Below are 13,243 nucleotides of genomic sequence, written 5' to 3'. Positions count from 1 at the left end.
CACCCACCTTGGCCTCCCAAAGTGCTGGGATTACAGGCGTGAGCCACTGCTCTCAGACGTATAATATATATATTATATATACACATTATTATGCACACGCTTGTGCATGCGCGCACACACACACACACATATCCCACAATTTCTTTCTCCATTCATCTATTGAGGAACATGGAAATGCAGATACCTCTACCAGGCGCTAATTTTATTTTTTGGGGGTATATATCCAACAGAGAAATTGCTGAGTAATTTGATATATGTATATATGTGTGTAGGTTTATGTGTATGTGTGTATATGTATATAGAAATTTGGTGAATGAATCTTGTCATTTGTCAGGAAATTTTATATCCATTGTTCTAAGTTGTCTTTGGTATCTGTATCTTTAAGCCACATTTTCTATTTTCCAAGAAATTTGAGCTTATGAATATATTCATATTTGCTAATGTAACTAAGCATGTTATTATGCATGATCTACATGGCCTAGAAAAGGACAGTAAACATCTCTGTAAAATGACTGGAATATAAGTCCTACATGGGTCCCCTGATGTGTGTAATTACGCTGATATTTAGTAATCTTTAAATAATGACCTTTCTTTGGAATCTGAGTTCCCACTGGTATAAAAGTAAATGAACTATTTATTATCCTTAGAAAAGTTGGATTTGGGAAGGGAAATGTATATTATACTATGAAACTGAAGAGAGAATGAGGGTTTGGTGTTGAGAGTGTGGGTCTGTATATAAAGTATGTGATCCCAAGACCATTGTGCTGAGTTCAGAAATTAGTAAACTAATCTATTCTGTTGACTTCAAGATGAAGAGAAGTGCTCTAAGTTGTGTGTCGAAGAACAGGTTATCTGGGAAATTGTTGGGTTCAGGATGAATAATTATTTTCCACTCTGAAATATTTAACCTTTGATTTAAAATCTCAGTACAGTCCTAAGTCCCAGCTCCATCTATGCATGAACATGAGATGCTATTTCTTGAGGAGAAAAACATATTTTCATGGAAGTGGAATGTTGAGTCTGAATCATAGTCACTTCTAAGTTTTAGGGCAGTTAGGAATGATTACTACTCCTATGTGTGTGTTTCAGAGGGATTAGTCAAGATTTATTTAGGCTTTCATAGTACAAAGAAAGCAGTTGGATTGCAAAAGAATCTCACTATTCTAACATTAGTAAGGTGGGCAGGAGTTAGAGGAATGCCTAGTAGCCTCACAATTATTTTGATCCACTCAGTAAATCCATGTCAAAATTCAAATTAAGTACTAGTTTAAATCTACTCTCACTTTCAGAAAAGATTGATTTCTCTTCACACATATTCAAGATAATCCTTATTTTGATTTGTCCTTGCAAGAGAGTTTCATTTTTAGTAAATAAATAAACAGGTACTCTGTAATAATTATTGGATAATTGAGAACTAGCTTTTAAATTTTTGAAGGCATCAAATTCGGGACAGCAAAAATGAAATTGAAAATATGCATTAATTTAAAACATAAATCTTAACATGAATATAAAATGCGACTTAGATGTATCAGCTAATGATCTGTTGTAAAAACTTTCTTTGCATTTAACCAAAGGTTTTTGTAACTTTCTTAAATTTGTATGTAAGAGGAAGTTAGTAAACTAACCAAATACATCTTGGTACCCCGAAAAGCTGACGTTAAGAAATCTCTTATAAGTAGAATTTTGCTGAGATTAGGAATATTCTTTCTGAAAAATTTCTGGTAGCGAAAATAATCCTTGTTAGAGCAAATAATCTAGAAGTCCCTCAGTAACAGTAATATCCAACTTTCAAAAAGGGTGGAAGTGAGATAAGGAAACTTGAAAACTCAAATTTTTCTAACATTTTAATTGAAAGCTAAAAATGGAAAAAAAAAATGAGTTAAATTACTTAGAGTAGTATAGCAAAGTAGAATAAAGGAGAAATGTTTCTACAGGTTACAAGTTTTAATTTGTAATTAAAGCTACCAGCTTGTACGGTAGTTTGGTATGGTAATTTAAGCTACCAGCAGACCGTCCACAGAAATAGCCTTTTCAACCCTTTCATTTATGTAAATAATTGATGGAGTGATAAATATTATTTGGTAACCAATCCTTTGAAGAATAAAAATAAATAATTTGGGAATAAAACCTACAGTAAATATGCGCAAAGATCACTTCTAAGTGGCTCGTTGGTCTAGGGGTATGATTCTCGCTTCGGGTGCGAGAGGTCCCGGGTTCAAATCCCGGACGAGCCCACTTCATTTTCGCCCAATAAGCTTTAAGGATTTTTAAAGTATTTCCCCAAATATTCATACCCAAAAATATGTACTTTCACCACATGAACAGTAGAATTGTCTTCGAAGCAGGCAAGTACTGAATCCCAGACCTCCTCTAAGGGCAGACACCGGAATGTTGATGCGGCTGCAGCGCGCTCTCCCACCTCTGTCCATCTCTTCTCAAACCCCGAAAGAAAGGCCGTGGGCAGCTCGTCCGCGCTTGCGTGTGCGTGTTCGGCCGAGTGCTGGAGGGGAAATGTGAGCTGCAGTTAACCGATTATCTTCCTCTTATAGGAAGGAGAATTTTAATTTCCACTTTTAACTCCAGCTTTGGTCATCACTCTCTGACTCCTGGTGTTTACTACTCCCGCCACATTGGAAAGTAAGTCTCCCCAAGTGCTGCTGGTGCCGCTGCTCCCACTGCAGTCGACTGTTAAGGTGTCACACTCCTGCCTCTCCTGCTTTCCCGGGTCAGAGTTCATTCCTTTATTCCTTCAACGGATGCATAGCCAATGAGCACGGCATATCACCTTCAGTGCCAAAAGCTATGGAGGCAGTGATGGAAAAACATGGTTTCATTTCTACAGAACTTAATATTACAGGTACTTAATTATTTACCATGATGACGCGTTTTGAGAAAGTATGGAATTCCCATGGAAGTATATAGCACCAGGGCTGACTGTTGACTCTTCGGAATATTGCTAGCCCAGGTTCGTCTAACTGGAGAGAGAGACCACGAGGAGCAGTCATTAAGGCTGGAATCTCAAAGTTTTTCTCAATCCATGTTCTGGAAATTTGCGGGTACTTTGTTGAAAACGCTCAGGAGAATTGATTAACACTGGAATTCGAAAGAGAGAAAAAATGGAGAAGAAGATATCAATCCAGTTATTTTGCTCATGCTGTCTAAATTAAAATATTTCCTCAGAATAGCTGTTTTGTTTGCTTTTGTGGCCAAGACTGAAAGTGAACACCACTCCCCAACCCCAGTTTCGTTCTAGCTTCATGGACCTCACGGAGACTCAACTTGCCCTGCTCATCTTGGTATTCTGAAAGTGTGGATCTTTTTACCTTTCCTTTTTCTGACCAATTTTATGGGCCATTGAGTATGAAGATGCAGATCCTTATTCATAGGTGGGGTGTAATATATTGTCTCTTTTTATAAATAAAAGTGTATAATTTATTTGTAAATTAATTGTATAATTTATTTGTAATTTAATTTTATAACTTGGAATAGTATTACTTATTAAGTTTGAAATTCAAAAGGAACTTCCTCTGACCTCTGTTCATTAAGAATTTTCTGTGAATTCAGAAAGTCAGTTTGATGTCATCTAGGCAGAAAAGATTGAATGACCCTTCTCTACAAGGAATTTTACTATCCTAAGAGGGATAAGTTGGACATTTTGACATGTAAGAGTCTGATAGTAAATGACACAGGCAGGTCATTCTAAAATGGTTCCCAGAGTCAATAAATTGGACTAATGGTCTTAGTTTCCAGTTATTTTTAGAGCTTAATTATAATTATGGACCAGCAATCAAAGATCACTAGGCATCATTAGACACTGAAGTTAGTGTCTAATCTGAGAAACAGGGATTTTTTAAAAGCTTTTTTTTAGAAAGGGAGAGAAAGAATGCTGTACAAAAGGATAACTCTATAGAAGTCTCTTGAAATTAAAATTATGAGAGTAGAAAGAAAAAACTTAGAACAATTGATATAAAACCTGAAGGGCATCTCCAAAATGTGGAGTAAAAATATAAAGGGAAACTCCAGCAACTGTGATCTTGATATATACTCAAATGAGTTGAAAACCCATGTCCACACAAAAACCTTCACATCAATGTTTATAGCAGTTTTATTTGGATTTGCTAAAACATAAACAACCAAGATGTACTTCCGTAGGTGAACAGATATATTTAATGCAAAGTGTGGCACAAGGGATGGACTATTATTTCATGATAAAAAGAAAAGAGCTATCAAGACAGGAAAAGACATGGAGGAATCTTAAAAGCATACTGCTAAGTGAAAGAAGTCAATCTGAAAAGGCCACATACTATATATATGATTCCAACTATACAACATAGTGAAAAACATAAAAATATGTAAACAGCAAAAAAGAGCAGTCATTGCTGGGAGGGAGGGAGGGAAGGATGAAGAGGTGAAGCACAGGGAATGTTGAGAGTGGAGATACTATTATACATGATACAGCAATGATGGACACATGTCTTTATACATTTATCAAAGAGGAAAGAGTTACAACATAACCCATAAGAGTTACAACGAGGAGGACTGAACCTAAAATAAACTACAAATTTTAGTTAATATTAATGTATCAATATTGGTTCATCAGTTGTAACAAATGGACCACAATCATATAAGATTTAATAACAAGGGAAGTTATAGGAAGGAGAGCAGAAATATGGGAACTGTTTGTACTTTCTCATCAATTTTTCTGTAATTAAAAAACTGCCTAAAATGTCTATTAATTTTTTAAAAGTATAAAGAGTGTAACCAGGAAAGAGCAGTAAAAACAAAATCAAAAGTAGAGGAAGCATACTGGAGATTTAAAATCCAAGTAGAGGAAGAGAAGGAAGGAAGGAAGGAAGGAAGGAAGGAAGGAAGGAAGGAAGGAAGGAAGGAAGGAAGGAAGGGGGGAGAGGGAGGGAGGGAAGGAGGGAGGAGACGGAGGGAGGGAGAGAGAGAAAGAAAAGAAAAAAGAAAGAAAGGAAAAGAAAAGAAAAAAAATTAGCTGAGTGTGGTAGCACATGCTGTAGTCCCAGCTACTTGGGAGGCTGAGGCAGAGAATCACTTGAACTGAGGAGGCAGAGACTGCAGTGAGCTGAGATTGCTCCACTGCACTCCAGCCTGGGCAACAGAGCAAGACTCTGTCTCAAAAAAAAAAAAAAAAAAAAGACAGAGAACACAGAAATCACAAAACCAGCAACAACAAAAAACAAGCTAATATCCCTAACCGAAATACATGATTTAATGATGTAACAGAGTTCCCAAAACAAGGAATAGAAATGGAAACACACTAAAGCATATCTTTCAGACACTGCAGAACATTGAGGACAAGGAAATTATCATGAAATAGATAAATAAAAGCCAACTGCAAATGTAGACTCTGTAATTAGAATGACTTTGTACTTCTCAAAATGAATACTGGAAGCTAGAAGAAAATAGAGAACTCCCTCAAAATCCTGAAACGAATTTCAAAAGCTTGAAAAATATTTCCCAGACAAACATTCAATCAAGTTGCTGGAGAAGTATTAAAAAGTCTCCATCTACAATAAACTTCTTCTCAGGAAGCTGCTTTACAATGTACTCCACCAAAATGTGAAGGTATATTAAGATAGAAAATACACGAGAAATTGGGAATACAGCACCAGTGGCAGGGAAATAAAATGTATAGTACAATGGTGAAGGAAGACATCAGGATGAAAACCAAATATCAAGTTTAGAAATCACTCAGTTTATTGTTTTGGCAAAGCTTTTACGGTTATTTGTGATTTTTTTCTAAAAATAATGTTCAGGAAACAAAATACGAAAGGTAAATAATATTGCCAAACATAATTATATAAAGGGTGATTACTCATTCAATAAAAATTCTGATGTAACTATATTTGAAGGAAAAATTGCTAAGAAGAGTGTCCGTGGAGGTGTTTACGGTGAGGAAGAGAAGTGAATCTTCTATTTGTATCATGGGAAATCAATGGAAAATACTAAGCTTAAAATTAATATGTAGCATATATATTAGAGTACAATTTTGTCTTTGTAACAAAGACCCAAAAGAACCATAGCTTAAAATAAGCAGACATTACTGTGACTGTCTGAGGGTGTAATCAACGCCAGGGTGATGCTTTGGCTTCATGGTGTTGGTTCCAGTCTTCTATGTCATGGCTCCCTCCTTCCTCCAGTGTGCTGGGTTCAATCACTGTTTCATGAAGCCTTCATTCTCAAAAGCAGATACATGAAGAAGAGATAAATAGAGGTTATTTCCTTCTCTTATGGACATAACCTGGAAGTTTTACATACATTTTCTCTCTTATACCTTTACTTAGAAATTGGTCACATGATGATGCTGACTCTCAAGGGAAGTCACTTTAATCTTTTCATGGGTGGCTATGAGTTCAGCTAATTTTCCATTTATTGGAAAAAACAGAAATAATGAATGGACAACTAGCCATCTCTGCAATAGCATGATATTTGGAGACATGCAGGTAAAAACAGCAACACAAAATGCCGAATGGCTGAAAATGCCTCTACTAAGAGGAATAAGATAGGAGAGACCACTGTTTCGCATACACATATTTTTTTTGAAGTAATTGAGCTTTTAAAACATGCGTAGTTAACTTTGATTAAAAATTTTGTTAATTAAAAAAAAAATAGCTTTAAGAACCAAAGTATGGATCAATAATTCAGCCAGGCTAAAGTGAGAAAGGGAAAGAGCATTTCATGAGAGAAAATCGCTTGTTGGAAGAGGAAAACTAGATCTGTCTTGATGCAAAAACCCAAATGGGACTGAGCATGGAAAATAAGAGGTAAGGAAGTGGGTTGAGTTGAGGTTGAAGATTTCAGGCACGTCTATGCAGCAAACACTACAATATAAGGGCTCTTCCGGGGAAAAAGAAAAGGATGATTCTTTGTGAATTCACAGAAACAAGTAAAGGTGGTCTTCACTCAAGATGTTAGTGCAATCTAACGTAAAATATCCTCACAGTGAGAGTGTGAAAATACAGCAGGGGTCCATTCCTGCAGGATTTCCCCTGTTCCCTGTTGCTCGGCCTGTGATTGATTTGCGTGGGCTTCTCTGAAGAGAAATCGACTCCGGTGTGAACGGTTTTGGGAATCTCCGTCTCCTGCTGGCTCCCCGGTGCGCGATCCCGACGCGGCTAGACGCGGTGAGCCGACAGAAGGACTGACCGGCTCACCTGCCGCCCCAGGTCGAAGGCAAACCCCGTGCGCCCCGTCGGCCCGGTCACGCCCGCAGCCTGCTCAGGCACCTCCTGCCTCGGGACCAGGAAGCGGAAGAAAGGGAGATACCCGCCCGGCAACTACGTTACTATCATGTCTCGAACATTTGTGTGAGTCCCATGAAAGTTAAGCCCGTTTTTCCCCCCTCAAAGCGTTTCCATTCAGTTCTTGATCATTCATGTGAAAATGAGCCATTTTCACGTCTCCCAAACGTCTTCGAACCATGTCCTAAGTCTTCTAAGGCCGTCTGTGGGTTCCGATCACAAACTCTGAAATAAAATACTCAGGAAGCGGGGGTATATCGAGACGAGGTGGCCGAGTGGTTAAGGCGATGGACTGCTAATCCGTTGTGCTCTGCACGCGTGGGTTCGAATCCCACCCTCGTCGGGTGAGGCCTTTTAATACGAGGAAACAATACCCAAGTCCAGCCAACTTTCCTTTCGACTCTCCTGGAATTCAGGACCCTGGCCTTGGAGAGGAAAAAGCAGCTGTTGTAATTCTGTACCATCAGTATTACGATGGTGTTGCTGGGTTTTCTAACTTTAATGGTTGATTGGGTATTGATTGTCAATATTGTTCGCGTTATCAGTTTAATGAATATTCTTCTGGTGGGCTTCCTACCTGATGACTGCAAAAACTCCTTAGAGCCTGAGAGAAAGGGGAGAGGGGAATAGAGTAGAAGAAGGTGACGGTGGGGCTAGAGAGAGAGATGAAGCTGCCAAAAAGGGGGGAAAACTCGAGGTGTGGTGACCCCAACCCCTTCTTTTAGAAATAAATAAAAAAAAAAAAAAAAAAAAAAAAAAAAAAAAAAAAAAAAAAAAAAAAAAAAAAAAAAAAAAAACCAGCACGACAAATACACCAAGACAGAAATTCTCAAGACAAATCGAGGGACCAACATTGAAGAAACGTGTAGCACTGACATGGCCACAAGATTTTTGTTTTGTTTTGTTAAAAAAAAAAAAAAAAAAAAAAGGAAGGAAGGAAGGAAGGGAAGGAGGGAGGGAGGGAGGGAAAAGAGAAGAAAGAGAAAGAAAAAGAGAAAGAAAAAAGCAAGCTGGGCTCTGTAGCTCAGGCCTGTAATCCCAGAACTTTGGGAAGCCGAGGCAGGTGGACCACCTGAGGTCAGGAGTTCAAGACCAGGCTGGCCAACTTGGCAAAACCCCGTCTCTACTAAAAAATACAAAACATTAGCAGGGCGTGGTGGGCGCCTGTAATCCCAGCGACTCAGGAGGCTAAGGCGCGAGAATCGCTTCAACCCAGGAGGCAGAGGTTGCTGTGAGCCGAGATGGCACCACTGCTCTCCAGCCTGGGCAAGAGAAAGAGACTCTGTCTCAAAAAACAAAACAAGTTATGAAATTTGAAGGTAAGTTATTTTCAAGTCTTCTTCATCATCATCTTAATAGCTGCATTACAGTCACAGGAGTTGATATACTTTAGCAATTCTTCTGTTTTCGAAATGTATTTTAGGAAAATTAATGAGTCAAAGGATTGTTGCAAACATAGGTCAAAAGCTTTGAACGTCTTCTGGTTATTGCTGGTAATTAGTGATTTCTATTTCAGTGTATGTTGTTTCTCTTTGCAATCAACAGTGCAAGAGGGACCCAGTTACCCTACTGACACTTTGACGCAGGATAGGTATTCAAGTAGGTGACCATGTTCTTGGGACACAGCAACCGTGGTGACCGTACAGTCAACACAATAAGCCTCAACATTCACACTGAAATTGAGCTCATTCAACAGCTATCAAGAGGAAATTTCCCCTAGAGACAGCATGCGCATTTTGACTTTACCTGTACTTAGACTGAGCCTTTGCTCATTACAATAATAAAAAACACACCTCTGACTGGAGACTTAAGATGCCAATGAGACATCCCATGTATGAACAAGCATGTACAGCTACTGCGCATGTGCACTCAGAGGACTACCCAGAAGATGCTTACTAGTAACACTTCTTCCCACCTCCTTCTAAATAGTCATGTAAGACCCCTATAAAGGGAGCCTCCCTAGCGCCAATTTTTGCTGTCTCATCCTTAGGAACAGCCTGCCCTGGGTTCTCTCTCTCTCAGCGTGCGCTGTCTATTCTGCACCTAACTTACAAAATATTATTTTTCCTTTGCAATAAATTAATCTACGCTGCACTTCTTTTGCTGTGTGACTCTGGTTTAAATTCTTTTAAACTAATAAGACAAGAACCGCCGGGCACGGCGGCTCACGCCTGTAATGCCAGCATTTTGGGAGGCTGAGGTGGGCTGTTCACTTCATGTCAGGAGTTCGAGACCAGCCTGGTCAACATGGTGAAACCTCATCTCTGCTACAAATACAAAAATTAGCCGGGCATGGTGGCGCACGCCTGAAATCGCAGTTACTCGGGTGGCTGAAGCAGGAGAATCGCTTGAACTCGGGAGGCGGAGGCTGCAATGAGCCAAGATCATGCTACTGCACTCCAGCCTAAGCAACAGAGTGACACTTTGTTGAAACACACACACACGATCCGAGGTCTTACAACAGCCATCAACAACTTGAGAAGCTGAATTACATTATTTATTTATTTTACTTTATTTATTATTTATTTGAGAAGGAGTCTCCCTCTGTCACCTAGGCTGGAGTACAGTGGCCCAATCTCGGCTCACTGCAACTTTTACCCCCCGGGTTCAAGCAATTATTCTGCCTCGGTCTCCCAAGTAGCTGGGACTGTAGGCACCCAATACCACACCCGCTAATTTTTTTTTTAGTAGACACAAGGTTTCACCATGTTGGCCAGGCTGGTTTCGAACTCCTGACCTCTAGCAATCCACCCGTCTCGGCCTCCCAAAGTGCTGGGATTACAGGCATGAGCCACCATGTCTGGTCAACAATTATTTATATACTTTGTATTTATATAAAATCATATATGTTACATATATATTTTGGATATATCAAGTAGAATGGCAAGAATTTTTCCATATTCTGTTCTTTATGCATTTACTTGCTATAAATCTATCAGTCCTTAGAATCGTTTACCTCAAATAAATTTCCTTTAACTTTTCAAATAGATTTTTAAAACAATTAATTCATAGAAAAATTTTAAATACATTGAAATTTATATTAGTTATAAAATATCCATGTATCTATCTCAGAACTTCCATTTTATCCATTTTTGAAAATTCTTGTTCTACAAAATAGCACCTTTTTCATTTTTAAACTTTTTTTGTGAATATTATCACCCATGCAGAAAAGTACATAAAATATATATGCAAACTTAACTTTATGTACAGAAAAGTGTATAAAACATGTATGCCAACTTAAGTAATTACAAAGCAAGCACCTGCAGAATTGTGACAAAGGCCAAGCAGTAAAATATGGCAAGCATCTAATAAGGGAAACTTCCCAGTCACTGTCTCCTCTCTTCCCCAAAAATACATATCATGTATTATATATCATACATGTTATATATCATATATTATATATCATACATGTTATACATCATATATTATATCATATATGTCACATATCACATATCATATATAGTATGTCATATATCGTATATTGCATGTTGCATATGTTATATACTGTATATTACATATCATATGTTATATATTGCATATCATTGTTATATATCGTATTTTGCATGTTGTATATGTTATATGTCATATATTATATATCATATGTTATATGTCATATATTATATATCATATATTATATAGCATGTATGTTATATTCATACATTATATAGCATGTTATATTCATGTATTATATAGTGTATGTGTTATATGTCATATATTATATAGCATATATGTTATATATCATATATATCGTGTATATTATATATCATATATTATATATCATATATATAACCAACCTGACTTTTATTACTTCCTGCATTAAGATTTTATCTATTATTTTATTCTTAAACACCATTGTTTACCTATGTCTGAACATTATATAAATAGAATCACATCTCCAGTATATTTTCTACGTTTTTCCTTAAAATAATATTCTACACATTTCATTCTTGTTGTAGTTTATCCCTGTTTTTATATAGTATGTCACAACATAAACATACTGCAACATATTTATCCTTTGTATTCATTTTCCATTGCTGTGTAAAATATTACCCTAAAACGTTGTTGCTTAAAACATTTGTTGGCAGCTGGGTGCGGTGGCTCACGACTGTAATCCCAGCACTTCGGGAGTCCGAGGCGGGTGGATCACAAGGTTAAGGGATTGAGACTGTCCTGGCCAATGTGGTAAAACCCCGTCTTTACCAAAAATCAAAAATTAGCTGGGTGTGGTGAAGCGTGCCTGTAATCCCAGCTACTCAGGAGGCTAAGGCAGGAGAATCGCTTGAATCCAGGAGGCAGAGGTTGCACCACTGCACTCCAGCCTGACAACAGACCAAGACTCTGTCTCAAAAAAAAAAAAAAAAAAAAAAAAAAAAAATTGGCTTCTAATTTCTGTGGGTGAGGATTCTGGGAGTGGCTTAGCTGGGTTCTCTGGCTCAGGGTCCCTCACAAAGCTACAATCAAGGTGCCAGCAGGAGCTTCAGTCGTTTTGAGGTTAGACTGGTGAAGGACTGGCTTTCATGATCACTGATATGGTTGTTAACAGCATGTTAGACTGAGGATGTAAGTACTCACCAACTATTGTCTGGAGGCCACTCTCAGTTCCTTGCCATTTGAAGTCTCCACAGGACTGCTGACAACATAGCAACTTGTGTCATCAGAGCAAGCAATTCAGAAGAGCCAGAGTGAGTACAAGCAAGAGAAAAGTCAGAATCTTTCATAACCTAATTTTGGAAGTGACATCCTATCACTTTTGCTGATGCTGTTCATTGAAAATGTTTAAGTAGGCCCAGCCCACCATTCAAGGGGATAGAATTACACAAGGGCATGATTAACAGGAGCTGGGTATCGTGGGGGCTCTCTTAAAAGCTGCCTACCACACATTTTAGGTTAATGAAGATTTGTGTTTCCGTTTACTTCTAGGGCCCTTCTTGTACATTTCTTCTGATGCATATGTGCTCACATTGCTGAGTTATACGTTATGGATATGTCATGGGTCTGGTTTTGTTCAATATGATGTTGGTGAGATAGATCCATGTAATTGTAGTTCATTTTCATTGTGCTGTACTGTTCCATGGTTTGGATACCCATAGTTTATTTATCCATCCTACTGTCATTTGACCTTTTTTTCAAGTTTTGCCTATTATAAACTACATTTTTGGAGATTTTTTCCACATATCTCAGTGCACATTTGCACTGGATATACATACAGAAATGTAATGTTGAGGCCTATGATATGCATAATTCATTAGATAATTTTATTAGATACCCCCAAAATTTTCAGAGATAGTATCATGCACCTGCAGTATACATTATATTCCTGTTGCTTCAAATTCTTTCCAAAATTTAATATGATCAGGCTTTTTAATTTCACTATTTTCCTGGATGCTAATGGGTCACAATTGCTTATTTATTCTGTAAAAAGCTGATTAGTAATGTTGTTAAGTCCTTCTTATATTATTATTACTATTCAATATTCCATTTTGTGAAATGCCTCTTCAAATCACTTGATTTTTGTTTTTCTGTTCTTTTCTTACTCACGTGTAGTAGCTCTTTCTATATTTTGACTACAAGCTCTTTGTTGATTCCATGTGTTATAAACACAATTCCCTTACACTGTAACTTGCCATTTGAACCTCTGAATCTCTTAACAACTTGAGGAACAAAAGATTTTAGTTTTAATGAATCCAAATTTATTTATATGTGTGTATATGTGTGTATTTGTCATATATTATATACATACATATGTGTTAGTGTTTTGTGGGTTTTGTTTTACAAATCTTCTTCTCCCCAGGAGTCACAAAGATATTTCCCTTTATTAACATTTAGAGGCTATCTTGTTCTACCTTTCACATTTAGATCTAAAATGCACCTAGAACTGATATTTATGTATAGTAGGAGGGAAAATCACCTGGAATATCTATCTATCTATCTATCTATCTATCTATCTATCTATCTATCTATCTATCTATCTATCT

The 13,243-nt window shown here is 37.5% G+C and overlaps 1 protein-coding gene and 2 non-coding genes across 5 annotated transcripts in view; 2 read left to right on the top strand and 1 right to left on the bottom strand.

The window, feature by feature from the left end:
- Window positions 1-1,805: 1,805 nt before the first annotated feature.
- Window positions 1,806-13,243, bottom strand: part of LOC111525949 (histone H2B type 1-J) — a 35,268-nt gene continuing 23,830 nt past the window's right edge. The window contains exons 3-5 of one of the 3 annotated variants that reach the window (XR_002726244.2): window positions 6,072-6,205; window positions 2,874-3,093; window positions 1,809-2,500 (exon numbers count right to left, since the gene is read on the bottom strand). The gene's annotated coding sequence lies outside the window, so the exon portion shown is untranslated. Of the gene's footprint in view, window positions 3,094-6,071; window positions 6,206-13,243 lie in introns of all 3 variants that reach the window. The other 2 variants (XR_002726243.2, XR_002726245.2) reach the window with 2 other exon arrangements.
- On the top strand, window positions 2,163-2,234 carry TRNAP-CGG. The gene has a single exon. It is a non-coding gene; the product is annotated as a tRNA-Pro (tRNA).
- Window positions 7,530-7,611, top strand: TRNAS-GCU. Its single transcript has one exon. It is a non-coding gene; the product is annotated as a tRNA-Ser (tRNA).

This window comes from Piliocolobus tephrosceles, chromosome 5, assembly GCF_002776525.5.
Source record: "Piliocolobus tephrosceles isolate RC106 chromosome 5, ASM277652v3, whole genome shotgun sequence".
In the NCBI taxonomy this organism is placed as follows: domain Eukaryota; kingdom Metazoa; phylum Chordata; class Mammalia; order Primates; family Cercopithecidae; genus Piliocolobus; species Piliocolobus tephrosceles.
Note: the sequence above shows the minus strand (reverse complement) of the source record. Positions and strands in the feature narration are given on the sequence as shown.